The sequence below is a fragment of the Arvicanthis niloticus genome, chromosome 16 (genome assembly GCF_011762505.2).
Source record: "Arvicanthis niloticus isolate mArvNil1 chromosome 16, mArvNil1.pat.X, whole genome shotgun sequence".
Lineage (NCBI taxonomy): Eukaryota > Metazoa > Chordata > Mammalia > Rodentia > Muridae > Arvicanthis > Arvicanthis niloticus.
In genome coordinates, this window is record NC_047673.1 from 58,078,794 (window position 1) to 58,091,079 (window position 12,286).

Here is a 12,286-nt window from a genome sequence, read left to right on the forward strand (position 1 = left end):
TGAGGCCAGCCTTTGCTACATGGGACTCTGTCTCACAAATACCCAAACCAGTAACGATAAGAACCATATAGATAGATGACAGATAGATAGAACATATTTCTAAATGGATACAGCTGACTCTGCAGCAGCTATTCTCCCTCTTCTCTGCAGTGTCACTTCTGTCATAGATCAGGTGTCCCATGTGGAGCTCTATTTTTAATACTGTTCTTCCCTGTTGTTCAATCTAACTGTCTGTAGATATCACATTTTCTTTTTTTTGTGCAGGTTTTTTTTTTTTTTTTTGCTTCTTCTTCTTCTTCTTCTTCTTCTTCTTCTTATTATTATTATTATTATTATTATTATTATTATTAATATTATTTTGAGAAAGCATCTCTTGCCTCCCAGGCTGAACTAAGTTCATTCTATAGGTGAAGATAGCTTTAAACTTTTGATTCTCCTGCCTCTACTACATTGCTGACATCGCAGGAGTGTGCCACCATGCACTGCTTGACCCTGTCTTGATTACATCTCAAGTCTTGATTTCTGATAACCTACAGCCTCCAGCTTTAGTTTTTATTAATATGGATTTCATGGGGACTGAGAGTGAGGAACAGGATTTACCCAGCCAGTAAATTAAGAATCTGAATGAAGCAAAACAATGGGCAGATCATCTTGAATAGACTGAGGGAGGTTTAAATACATAAATGAACTTGGTGACTGCTCCTGCCCTCTATAATGTGGAAAGCCCTTTGACATTCTGTGTCATTGATCTTCCCTGTGCACTTATGGAGACACCAGGTAAGAACTGTAGAACATTTTCAAGGATTAAAAAAAGTGGGGTGGGACTCAGGACATTGAGAGACTTGGCCAGCAAGGTCTGACACAGGCAAATAAATGATAAGATAATTCTCACAGGACACTTTTAAAGCCACCTATCCTAGCTCAAGCCTGTAACCCTGACCGATGAGTCAAGAGATAGAGGAAGGAGGATGGAGGCCAGCCTATTTCAAAACAAAAGTCAATCACTGCCTATTGATTCATGGTTTTGTGGAGAAGTTTCTGAGATTATCCTGTAGTAGCTTGGGGTTTGATGCAGTGAACCATAGAGGTTATCAGGTGATAGTAATGGAGTGTTGAAACACACCCTTGGAATGACCTTTGTGCAGCCAGTTGGAGGCCGAGAGCATGGAGGACACCCTCTAGGCTGTCACTATACACTGAGTAGAAGTTTGGACAGGTTCTGAAATAGAGGATGCAAGACAGATGTGACACAGGCAGAGGAGGCCTTCAAGTGTGGTTATGTGCCCAGGATCCACTCTATAGATCAGTCAGTAGATCACACACACACACACACACACACACACACACACACACACACACACACACACAGAGTTCTGCATACCACACCTTTAGAGTATTTTGTTCTCAATTCTTGGTTAAAAAAAAAAAGTTTATATATATTTTAACTTTTTCTCAGCTAATTTTCTGATTAAAACCGAAACAAGAAAATCTTTCCCCTCCAGCTGCTGCTGAATCCTCTGTCTGTTACCACAGGTCTCAGAGCTGATGACTCTCTAGAAGGGCCCCTGAACTCTGCCTTCCTGAGATGGCTGACCTTGGCCTTGCTCTGTGCTCATCCCGTAAGCTCAGCCCCTTTCATCTGCCGACTCCCTTTCAAGGGCTCCTGCATGGCCTTGCACCCTCAGTGGGAGACTGATCTTGGTGGTGGGTGGGAGTTCATCCAGAGGGCTTCCTTCTCCACAGGGTGGGCTGGGTCACTGAGTTCTGTATAGATCTACCCAGTGCACTTCAGGGAGCACTGACAGGAGATGACAAAGGGATCTCTACAGAGAATGCACTCAGTCAAGGCCACTTACCTAGTGACCAGTGTTGGTCAAACCTGGTCACCTGATGTCTAGTCCATCTTCATTGTTGTTCCACCATTAAGAAAGACAGTTGAGGGCTGGTGAAATGGCTTGCTGGGTAAAAGCACTGAAGACTGATGAGTTCTGTCCCTGCAGCCCATAGAAAAGCTGAAGGAGAAAAAAAAAATATTAAGTTACGAGACAGTCAGGGAGCAGAGTTGCACATGTGCTGTGCCTGGTGTACATGCACACCCACACCCACATCACATGCAGATAATAATAATATTTCTTAAAAATTAAGAAAGAGATGTTGTGGTATTAGGGAGATGGTCATTGGTAAAGGGCTTGCCATGCAAGCTTTTCTACCAGCCTCCTGTTCCCTGAAGTCACAGCTCTGAGACTGAATTATTTCAGTTTTAAATGCCTAGGCCATAAGCTTGGGCTTGCTCCCTGACTAGCTAGCAGCTCAATATTTCATTTATTCTATTGTAAGTCCTGCCACATGGTTAGTTACTTTTCCTCGGGTACGTTCATCTGTCTCCATCAGCTTGGGGTGAATCTCCAAACCTAACAGTAAATAAAGGTCAGTATATTACATGTATTCTTGCAATCAGACATGCATGTGACTGTTGTATATTGTTTACAGTGATTTTTTTTTTCTAAGTAGAAAGCACATACACTACAGTAGTGATAAAAGTGTTATATGATACACAAGCCAGGATATTGAGTATTTACTTTGCCCTTGATGTGGTGAAGCACCTCATAAAGGCAACTTAAGAAAGGAAGGCTTTATTCTGGCTGGGAAAAAAAAGGTGTGGGAAAATTGATCACAGGCATCTACAGTTAGGAAGCAGAGAGGGATCAATGCTAGTTCTCAGCTAGCTTTCTCCTTTTTCACTCAGTCTGAGACCCCAGCCCACTGAGGGGTACCATACACATTCAGGGTCTATCCTCCCACCTCACGACTCCTAGGTAATTATACACTTGTCAAGTTAGCATTAAAGATTAGCCAATAGCACAGGCAAAACAGGTATTAGGGACCATACATAATTCTGTGTATATATTTTCATATACAGTGGTCACCAAAACCACACCAGTAGCATATTATACTGTGTCATTACAACATTACTAGGTAATATAAGACTTATTAGATGTGTGGGCCAGTATTGACCAAACATTATTAATATGGAGCATGACAGTATCCAGTCCAATTTGTCAGCATGCCACAACTGAGAAACATACAAGTGCAAAAGGAAAAGCTTTGGTTCAAAAGAATTCAGAAGCTTTCCCCAAGGCCTCTTGTCAATGCAGATCTGGGTTTTAACCTGCTTCTGTATGATCCCAAATCTCTCTGTCTTTTCTGTTACAAAACACCCCTGTTAAGGACCAACTTCCCTCTTGATGGGATCTATCCTGGGAGAGAAGACATCCTGGTGTTTTTCAACAGGCAAGCAAAAATCAACCTGTGTCTGCTGGAGCAGGAGCCAGGCAGGCCCTGAAACAGCTACTGACCTGCAAACCCTTTCCCATCAGGTGCTCTGAACATTTACAGAGTCTGGAGTCTGTTTTCTTCCTACCCAACATTTCAAATCTCTTGAGTTCATGAAATGTTGGCAGGTTATTGCTAAGAATCCCATTAGCTTCTGGTCCTGGGGGTCCCAGTGGCAGCCAGGGAAGGCTCCATCAGTAAAGGGCTGGATTAGAATAGACCCTGACTTAAACATGTTGCAGAGATGGCCAAACCCTAATACCAGAGAGAATCAAGATTGGTTCTGGGGACCTAGGCATTGCCAGTAGGCATCCTTCAGTGGTCAGGTAGTAGATGGTCACTCACATGGTCCTTGTTTAGCTGTTTCTCTCTTATTTCCTATTTCCTGCTTTTACTTTTACCCTGCTTCCTATCATCCTCATAATCATATATCCATCATCAATCTTAAAAGGTGTTGCATAGCCTGGTGGCGTAGCATTTGCCTTGAGTTCCAGCACCACCCCACAAAATAAAACAAACAAATCATTTCAAAGAGCAGAGCTGCTATTTGAGGGAAGCAGGATTCAGTGTGGGAAGAGAGTGGAAAATGAGCCTAGGAAGTGTTGAGAGAGCCATTCATGGCAAGTTAAAGGTGGAGCGTGTCTCCAGAATGGGCTGGTAGAGGAAGGATGGCAGCCAGCTGCCGTATCTGGAGCCAAGAAAGTGGCTGCCAGGATTGACCTGCCCCTCCTTCTCAGCTCTCAGCAGCCACTCATCCTCCTGGTATTTCTTGAAATAACATAAGTACAACAGACTCCCCGTCTGTTAGAGCAGGCAGCAGTTCTGCATTCAGGCGAACTGCCTTTTATTTCAAGTGCCCTCAGTGCTAATGGGGACATGGGGTCTCAACACATGTGCACACGCCCCTGTGCATGTGGCTGCTGGAGGAATTATCCCCATGAATGTGGATGAATGGGCAGAAACAATGAACTACAGTGAATGAGCAGTTGTAAGGGGATCTTTCATGAGGCCTGAATTACAAGTGAACTTCTAAGGAAGGGACCAGCAGGGACACTAACCGCATCCAGAGAATCAGAGAGGACTTTTCTGCCTGACAGAACCAGGCTGCCAGGGGAACTAAAGCCCCACCTCTACCCCCAATTACCAAGATGATTGGGCAGATGGAAGCAGGAGGAAGCACGTACCCTTATTATGGGTCCGTCTTGAGATCAGAGCTAGTTCTTCCAATGAAAGAATGGAAAACAGGAGGAAGGTGTGACCATGTCTTCTCTGCTGAAACCTGGGGTTGGTTGAGGGGGACAGTACCTAAGAGAACCTTAGTCTTTTGATCTCAGGAGAATGTTGTAAGGGCTCTATTATCTCCTGTCTTAGTGAGACTTCTACCTCTTAGTAATATCTGAGTTGGGAAAGAAAACATTCAGTTTCTGAGGTCAGTAGCTAAGTGTCTGACATTTTTTATTTTCTTGATAACAACTCACTAACATTGTCTCAACCAACCTCCTTGACCCTTTCTCACACCTCTCCTGCCTTCCCTCCCTCCACACCCCACCAACACCTCTGCATAGACAGTTTAGCTGGGTATATGAAGATGACTAAATTAGGGTTAATTTAAAAGGATTCCAAAGGCAGTGACATGTGGATAAAAAAAAATCAAGTCATTTTAGAAATAACTGTTTTGATGAGAAAGATCAGACAAAGCAAAAAGATAAATATTGGAAGGTTTCCTGGTTGCCGGTGGTAAGGGAAGGAGTGTGTGACATAGGCCAGGAAGACTAGGTTTTCAGTGGGATAGAGGTGTTGGTCCTGGGGCCAAGTTGTGGAAGAAATCCTAGGTGAGCTGTCAGCATTGGCAAGACCATGAAGGTGGTATGTGTTGAATGTTATCAGAAGGGAATAGGGAGGAATTGGTGGTAGATGAAGAACTGAATAGAACTAGAAAAAATCAGATGCTAAGATGATATACTCTATGACACAATACCGGATAGACCAATTTTAAAGGTAGTTATTTTGGCTCCTGGCTTCATAGGAAACAGTCCACCATGGTGGGGAAGGCATGACAGCGAGAGCAGTTCTATACTCAGTGCCATCATCTTGAGGTGTCAGCCCTTTAAACTGACGGATAAGGTAGACTATTAGACCAGAACTGGAGGCTTGTATAACTCACGGATTAGAGACTCTTCTTGCTGGATAATATAGTTCCTGACAGATGCAATAAAAGCACTCCTTTAGAAAGGAAATGAAGGTTCATTTTGGCTCACAGTTCAAGGATACAGTCTGACATGATGGTAGAGGCTTGAGGCAGCTGGGAACTTTATGTCCTCCATTACAAGCAGAAAGCAATGAATGCTGGTACCCGGCTCGCTTTCAGCTTTTTATTGCAGACCTGGATTCCAGCCCAGAGAATCGTACCACCTATATTCATGATAAATCTTCTCCTCTTAGTTTAAAAATTCTCTGGCTGTACCCTCCACAGACATACTGAGAACTTTGTCTCCTGGGTAATTCTAGATCCTGTCAATTAATTAAACATCAGGATCCCCCATGGTCCCCTTGGAGTGGCTAACATCATCAGCCAGGTCTCACATCCCAAAGTTCTCATAGCCTTCAAAAGCGGCATCATTACCTAGGGAATCGGGTGTTTAAACTCCCCATCATGGGGTAGCATGGGTTTCAGATCCAAAGCATAACTTAATGAGTGCTGATTTCTGAAAGGGAAATTAAGGCAGGGATTTCAGAGAAGTGCCAGGGTTTCCAGCTGACAGGGACCCAGTCGGTATTTTTACAAGCGTAACTTCTAGCTACAGCATAGCGGAAGGTTTCATCCGTTCACTCAGTGAGCATCTGTTAAGCTCCAACTGTGTGCCAGGCACAGTGCTCAGTGGTATAGTGGTGACTGTGGCAGTTGCCAGTACTTACAGTTGGCTAGCCTTTCTGCTCCATTGTCTTCTACCAGCTCTCCCAGTACCAGAATTTCCAGATTGCGTCAAGCCAGAGTTGGCAGTAGGCATGGACAGCACCCTGGGAAGATGCCAGGATGCTGACAGACTCTGTTTTAGGCTCTGGCTCTGTGGTGGTAGCAAAAGAAGAGGGTGCTTTGAGGACAGATTATGCCCTGGGGTGACTTTTGATTCACAGGGAAAAGTCCAGTGTTTAGACCATATTTTTCATGGTTTGTCCCATTAAAATGAACACCTGCCTCATTCTTTTATACTTACTTCTGACATCCAGTATCGGAGACATTTTTATAATAATTAAGCCATTTCACCTTTTAATGAGTCAGACGAGACAAATCTAGTCTAAGATTACACTATTTTTTTCTTTGTTTTGTTTTTCCATTGTGAGTTTATCAGTTTGAATTTTGTTGCTTTGTAGAAAAGACCCTACCTTAGCTTTGATCTCCAGACTGCAGTGTGTGTGTGTGTGTCTGGTTGATTCATGTTTCATGTTCCTCGTTTTAAAAAGATGTTGATAGTACCAGGTGTGAAGACAGCACTTGGAGGCAGAGGCAGGTGAAGATCTATGAGTTTGAGATTAGTCTGTTATACATAATGAATTCTCCGTCAATCCAGGTCAATCTGGGCCAAAGAGCAAGACCCCATTAAAACAAGCAAAACAAATCAAAACATGTTGATAATCATCTCTTTTTAAAGCTTCTTTACACATTTTTAAAAATTAGGCCCTAGTGTGACATACGACTTTAATCTCAGCACTCAGAAGACAGAGTCAGACCTGTGAGTATAAGGCCAGGGTGGTCTACATAGTGGGTTCCAGACCAGTCAGAGTTACATAGCGAGATCCTAACTTAAAACCTTTTAAAATCAATTATTTTGTTGGTAGTATACAAGATAATGGTTTTTTGTAATGATATACACATAGCACCTGTTCATATCTTCCGCCTTCTCCCCTACTGTCCCCCCCTTCTCTCTGTTTCTCTCCAAATAATTTCCTTCTACTTCAGTGTTATATATCTTTTGATACTATATATGTCATGCCATATATATTTAATTCTAGATTCCATATAGAAGAGAAACATGTTTATCTTTCACTTGATATGATAATTTCCAGTTCCATCCACTTTCCTGCAAATGTCATTTATTGTTTTTTACAGCTGAGTGAAAGTGACATTGTGTGTATATGCCACGTTTTCTTTATCCACTCCTCTGTAGTCTGGCTCGATGTTTTGACTATTGTGAGTATTGCCGCGATAAACATGAATGTGCAAGTCTTTGTGTGCTATGTTGATTTAGAGTCTTTCAGAGTAGTGTATTTGTACTGTATTTTATTTATTTATTTATCTACTTACTATTTATTTATTTATTTATTTATTTATTTAGTTAGTTAGTTAGTTATAAATTTTGAGACAGGATCTTGCCATATCTCAGACTGGTTTTGAACTCATAATACTCCTGCCTCAACCTTCTGAGTACTGCAAGCAAGTACCAGCATTCCTCGTTGTCTATTTGTTGATAACCAGAAAGCCTCATATATTTCTTCTTTTGTTTTTTTTGGAGAGTCTCGGAGTGGGTAGGTGGCCACTGGCTATATAGACTTCTGTTACCATTAGGGGGAATATATTTAGTTTCTGAAAGTTTCCTTTCTACAGTCTCCAGGATTGCTTCCACCCATCCTGTAAAGGCCTTAAAACCACACCTCCTTGTTTCTAAGCCCAGTCTCCTTTTTCTGGTCACAGCTCACCCAGCTTGTGGTACACACACACACACACACACACACACACACACACACACACACACACACGAGAACTGTCACTCTCCAGCCGCAATGGTGGAGTTCCATGTTCAGTTTACACCTCTATTTCAGCTGTACACAATCTCCCTTCCTTGGGTAGCTTTCCCCCTCTGGGTCACTTCATCTTCATCACAATCAACTCCCTCTTCTGGGTCCCTGACCAGCCCCTCCCTCTCCTGCTATTCACTGGGATCCAACCAGCTCTTTCCAGCTTCTACCTTGTCTCTTCAAACCCTCCCCCTCTCTCTCTCTAGACTTCTGTGCACTCCCTTCCCTCTGGCATCTTCTTAGACTTTTCCCACCTACTCAGGTTCTCTCCTTTCCTCTGCCTCACCCATTGCTGTTGGCAGGGAGGATTCTGTGTGAGGAGGAGGCAGAAGGGTGGGGATGGTGCTACCCCTTTGTGTACTACTTGCCCTTCCTGCCCCCAGTTTAGTGAATCACCCATCTTCCCCATACAATATTCTTTGTTGCCTACAAGCAAGCCTGAGATCAGTATCTTGAGAGGCAGCTCTCCTGAAACATACATGCAGCTACCGGACCTTTCCTTTTTTTTTTTTTTTAACCCCTGCAAGCTGCTCAATGAGGGCCAAGGGTCAGATCAGTAGATCTTTGCTGACTAATTTAAATTTGTTTTCTACAAATCCCAGCTTCCTGCTTGTGTAGGTCTACCCTCTTGTCCCACTGTTGTTGTGAGTTTTACTAGGGACTGAGGTCTTATGCACCAAGAATTCCAAGACCCCAGGCAAATTAGGACAGCACGGTGCTCAGTACATCTTAGATCCTTCGTTGAAACACAGCTTGGCATTCACATAGAGCCATGATCTCATGTCCATGTCTAAACCCACGAAGGTTACGTCAGTCAGTATTTAAGTCAATCTTAAATCCACAGCAAGGATTTAGCACAAGTCTGTAGACCCCAGCACAGCCACAGCCTGACCAGAGGTATAGACGAAGGTGCTACAGAAGTCCAAGTGGTGTCCATACTGCCTCCTTGTGACAGGTAGTCTTCATTGCCAGCTGCATGAGCTTCAGAGTTACCCAGGAGATAGCAAGGAAAATCTCCTGTGTCTGTGAGAACATTTCCAGAAGGAAGGAGACCTACCATGGATGTAACTAGTAGTACCACCCTAAAGGGAGAAGGAGGTGCGGGCAAAAAAATAATGGCATTTCTGTTTCTATGTTTCTTGTCATAAATGCCTTCCCTGTCAGCATCTGAGCACACTAAAACTGAGAGGCAAAATAAATTTGTCTTCCTTCTAAGCAGTTTTGTCAAGTGTTCGTAATAGCAACATGAAAGTAACTACTAAACTTACCTATTGCACGCTGGGGTCGGGTTTGTCACAGCTGTGCTAGGACCACTCAGTGCATTCCAAGGACTCCTAGGCTTGGGATTAAGGATGAAAACATTTGATGTTTTGTTTTGTGATGGGTCTGTCTCTACATAGCCCTGGATGTCCTGGAACTCATCATATAGATCAGACTGGCCTTGAACTCACAGAGATCTGCCTGCCTCTACCTGGAATCAAAGGTGTGCATTTCCCCACCCCCTTTTAAAAATGAACACATTGTAAGCCAGGCATGGTGACCCATGGTTTTCATTCCAGCACTTGGAAGGCAGAGGTAGATGGATCTCTGTGAGTTTCAGGCCAGCTGAGACTACAAAGTACTTTCCAGGACAGCCAGGGCTGTTGTACAGTGAAACCCTGGCTCATGAGATTTATGTGACATAAAGATAAAATCCTATTTCTAATAATCATAGTATAGGATAATGATCCCATACTAAATCCTGGGTCAGGAGCTGTGCTAGAGGCTGGAAATACAATATTGTAGAAAACTGCCCTTAGTCTGTTGCAGAAGATAGAAGGCAAGAGCAGTGTCACTGGGATGTCATGGATGGATGCTCTTCTAAGGAAGAATAGAGAGCTGGGCCCGCTGCTGCACACCTCAGCATCCTAGCATCCAGGAGGCTAGGCCAGAAAGATTAGGAGTTCAAGGCTGGTTGGGGCTATACACTAAAGTCTTATCTCAAATTGAAAAAGACAAAAATGGAGCAGAGAGGGGGTGGGTGCCTTTCAGACACACAGCTTCCCTGTGCTGTCTGAACAACCTCAGGGCTTACGCATGGAGCAGAGCAGAGAAGTCTGGGTGGGTCAGAGGAAGAAAGGAAAGGTTTACAGAAAATTCACAGGGAGTGGAGTGGGAAGAAAGAGATGAGATGACACCACCGGACTCGGGGTTTATCCTCGTAGGAGGATATACAACTCAATGTAGGGATGGTGGTCACAAAAATTTGTCAACGCTAAAGGGTTTCTAACACACAGTCAGAAATGACCCCAGAGATGTCCAGTGCCATCCAGATAGTGCCAGTGAGTGACTTCTTATTCTATGGATGGAAGGCAGCAGGCATAGTCAATATAGCTCTCTAATGGGAGATGAGCTGGGAGGAAAGGATGCTCCTGTATAGGGGCTTGAAGCCAAACAACCCTACCATTTTCTCATGTAACTTTGTTTATTTGTAAAAGAGGACTCTGTGCCTCTCACTGCAGTCAAGGGACCCCGATGGTGACTACACACTAGATGGTAATACATGCTGCAAAGCTATGTCAATGCAGCTAATTCCTCCCATGGTCCGGCTGTCTACCTGCACCAGCTACTATGATACACATCCTAGAAGGTGGAACTCAGCAGTGCCTGCCCTACCAAGTCCATCATGCCAGGCCCAGCCCTGTTCTTACCTTGGCTGCCCCAGGATGAGGCTATATTCAGGAAGAGAGAGCTGTGGCCTGTGAGCCAGAAATCTTGGCTCCTAGAGTTAGCTTTTTAAGCTGTGGCTTCAAGAAACCCTATCTCTAATGCTGTGAGTAATGACTGCCCAGGGTCAGAGTAGGAACAGATGACTTAAAGACCAGGCATCAATCAGAGAGAGAGAGAGAGAGAGAGAGAGAGAGAGAGAGAGAGAGAGAGAGAGAGAGCGAGCGCTAATGAGTTTGCTGTAGCACCTAACTTCCTGCTTGCCTCCCGAGGTCTCTTAACAGATACATTGTTAAATATCTGGGCTGAGGATGCAGCTCAGTAGATAAGGAGTGCTCGCCTACAATGTAGGAAGCCCTTTATTTGACCTCAAGTATTGCATAACCCAGGCACAGTGGGACACTTCTCTAACCCTAGCACTGAGGAGGTAGGAACAAGAGTATCAGAAGTTCAAGGGCACTCTGCTACAGAGGAAGGTCAAGGCCAGCCTGTGTGGTACAATTCCTGTCTATTAAAAAAAAAGTAATGGAGATGCCAAACTTCCTCTGCCATCTGCAACCATGACTGGCCCTTCTGGGAAGAAGTATGGCTGACTCATGACATATGTGTTAAGGTGGTCTATGTATCCCTGATTTTGTCTGTCGTCTTGATGGAGTTAAGGGTTCAGATGAAATGTAAAAGAAATGCCCAACTCAAACTCACACACTTCCCTAATTTTCTGAGGAAAATCAAACAAGATGTTTATTTCCAAGGAGCTGGTCAGGCTGTGACCAAGAAAGTGATAGAGGTGCAAAGAAAATCCCCTGACGATGTGTCTGCAGTGCCAGTGGGCAGGAGAGGCCTCAGCTCCGAGTGGTCTTCAGTACATCAGTCCACCCTTAGCAGCCCCCCCAGTCCAAGAGAGGCTGGTGAGCTGGGATTTGATTTAACACAGAACTGGCATTGCTTTTCTTCAGAAACAGCCAAGCAAGGCGGTGGTGAGGGAAAGACACTTCTCCGCATTCCCTACACCTGCCTGGGCAGCCTCCTTGGGTCAGGGAAGGTCGTTCCTGCAGACAGCCAAGCATGTGGAAAGTTACTGAGAAGCTGTGATGGCGTGCAAGGACAGCATCACTGGGGCCAGAAGTGCAAAAAGGTCCTGGGGATAGAGCTCCAGTCGGCCTAGTATCCCTGACCTCCAGTGGTTCACAGGTGCTAAGGGGACAGACGAAAAAGCTGAGGTGAGAGCTGGGTGGCAACTTGCTGATGCCCTGGACTTCTGAAGAGGTCTGTGGTTTCACTGTCCCCCTGGATACTGTCGCTGGCTCCAGGGCTCCATATTCAGAGGGGTCTCAGACCACGTGTTGGGTATAAGGCTCAGGTTCTGACCGGGGGTGAGTCCTGGAAGAAGGGTGAGGGGAGAAGGCAGGATATGGGTGACAAAGAAATCACATTGCCTAGCCAGACACATCAA

General features: G+C 44.4%; 1 protein-coding gene across 5 annotated transcripts in view; it reads left to right on the top strand.

The window, feature by feature from the left end:
* The window catches only part of Lzts1 (leucine zipper tumor suppressor 1), a 54,105-nt gene that overhangs the window by 18,449 nt on the left and 23,370 nt on the right, over nt 1-12,286 (top strand). The window contains exon 1 of one of the 5 annotated variants that reach the window (XM_076914258.1): nt 1,546-1,619. The exons of the other annotated variants lie outside the window; for them this stretch is intronic. The gene's annotated coding sequence lies outside the window, so the exon portion shown is untranslated. Of the gene's footprint in view, nt 1-1,545; nt 1,620-12,286 lie in introns of those variants that run through there. 5 annotated transcript variants of the gene reach the window in all.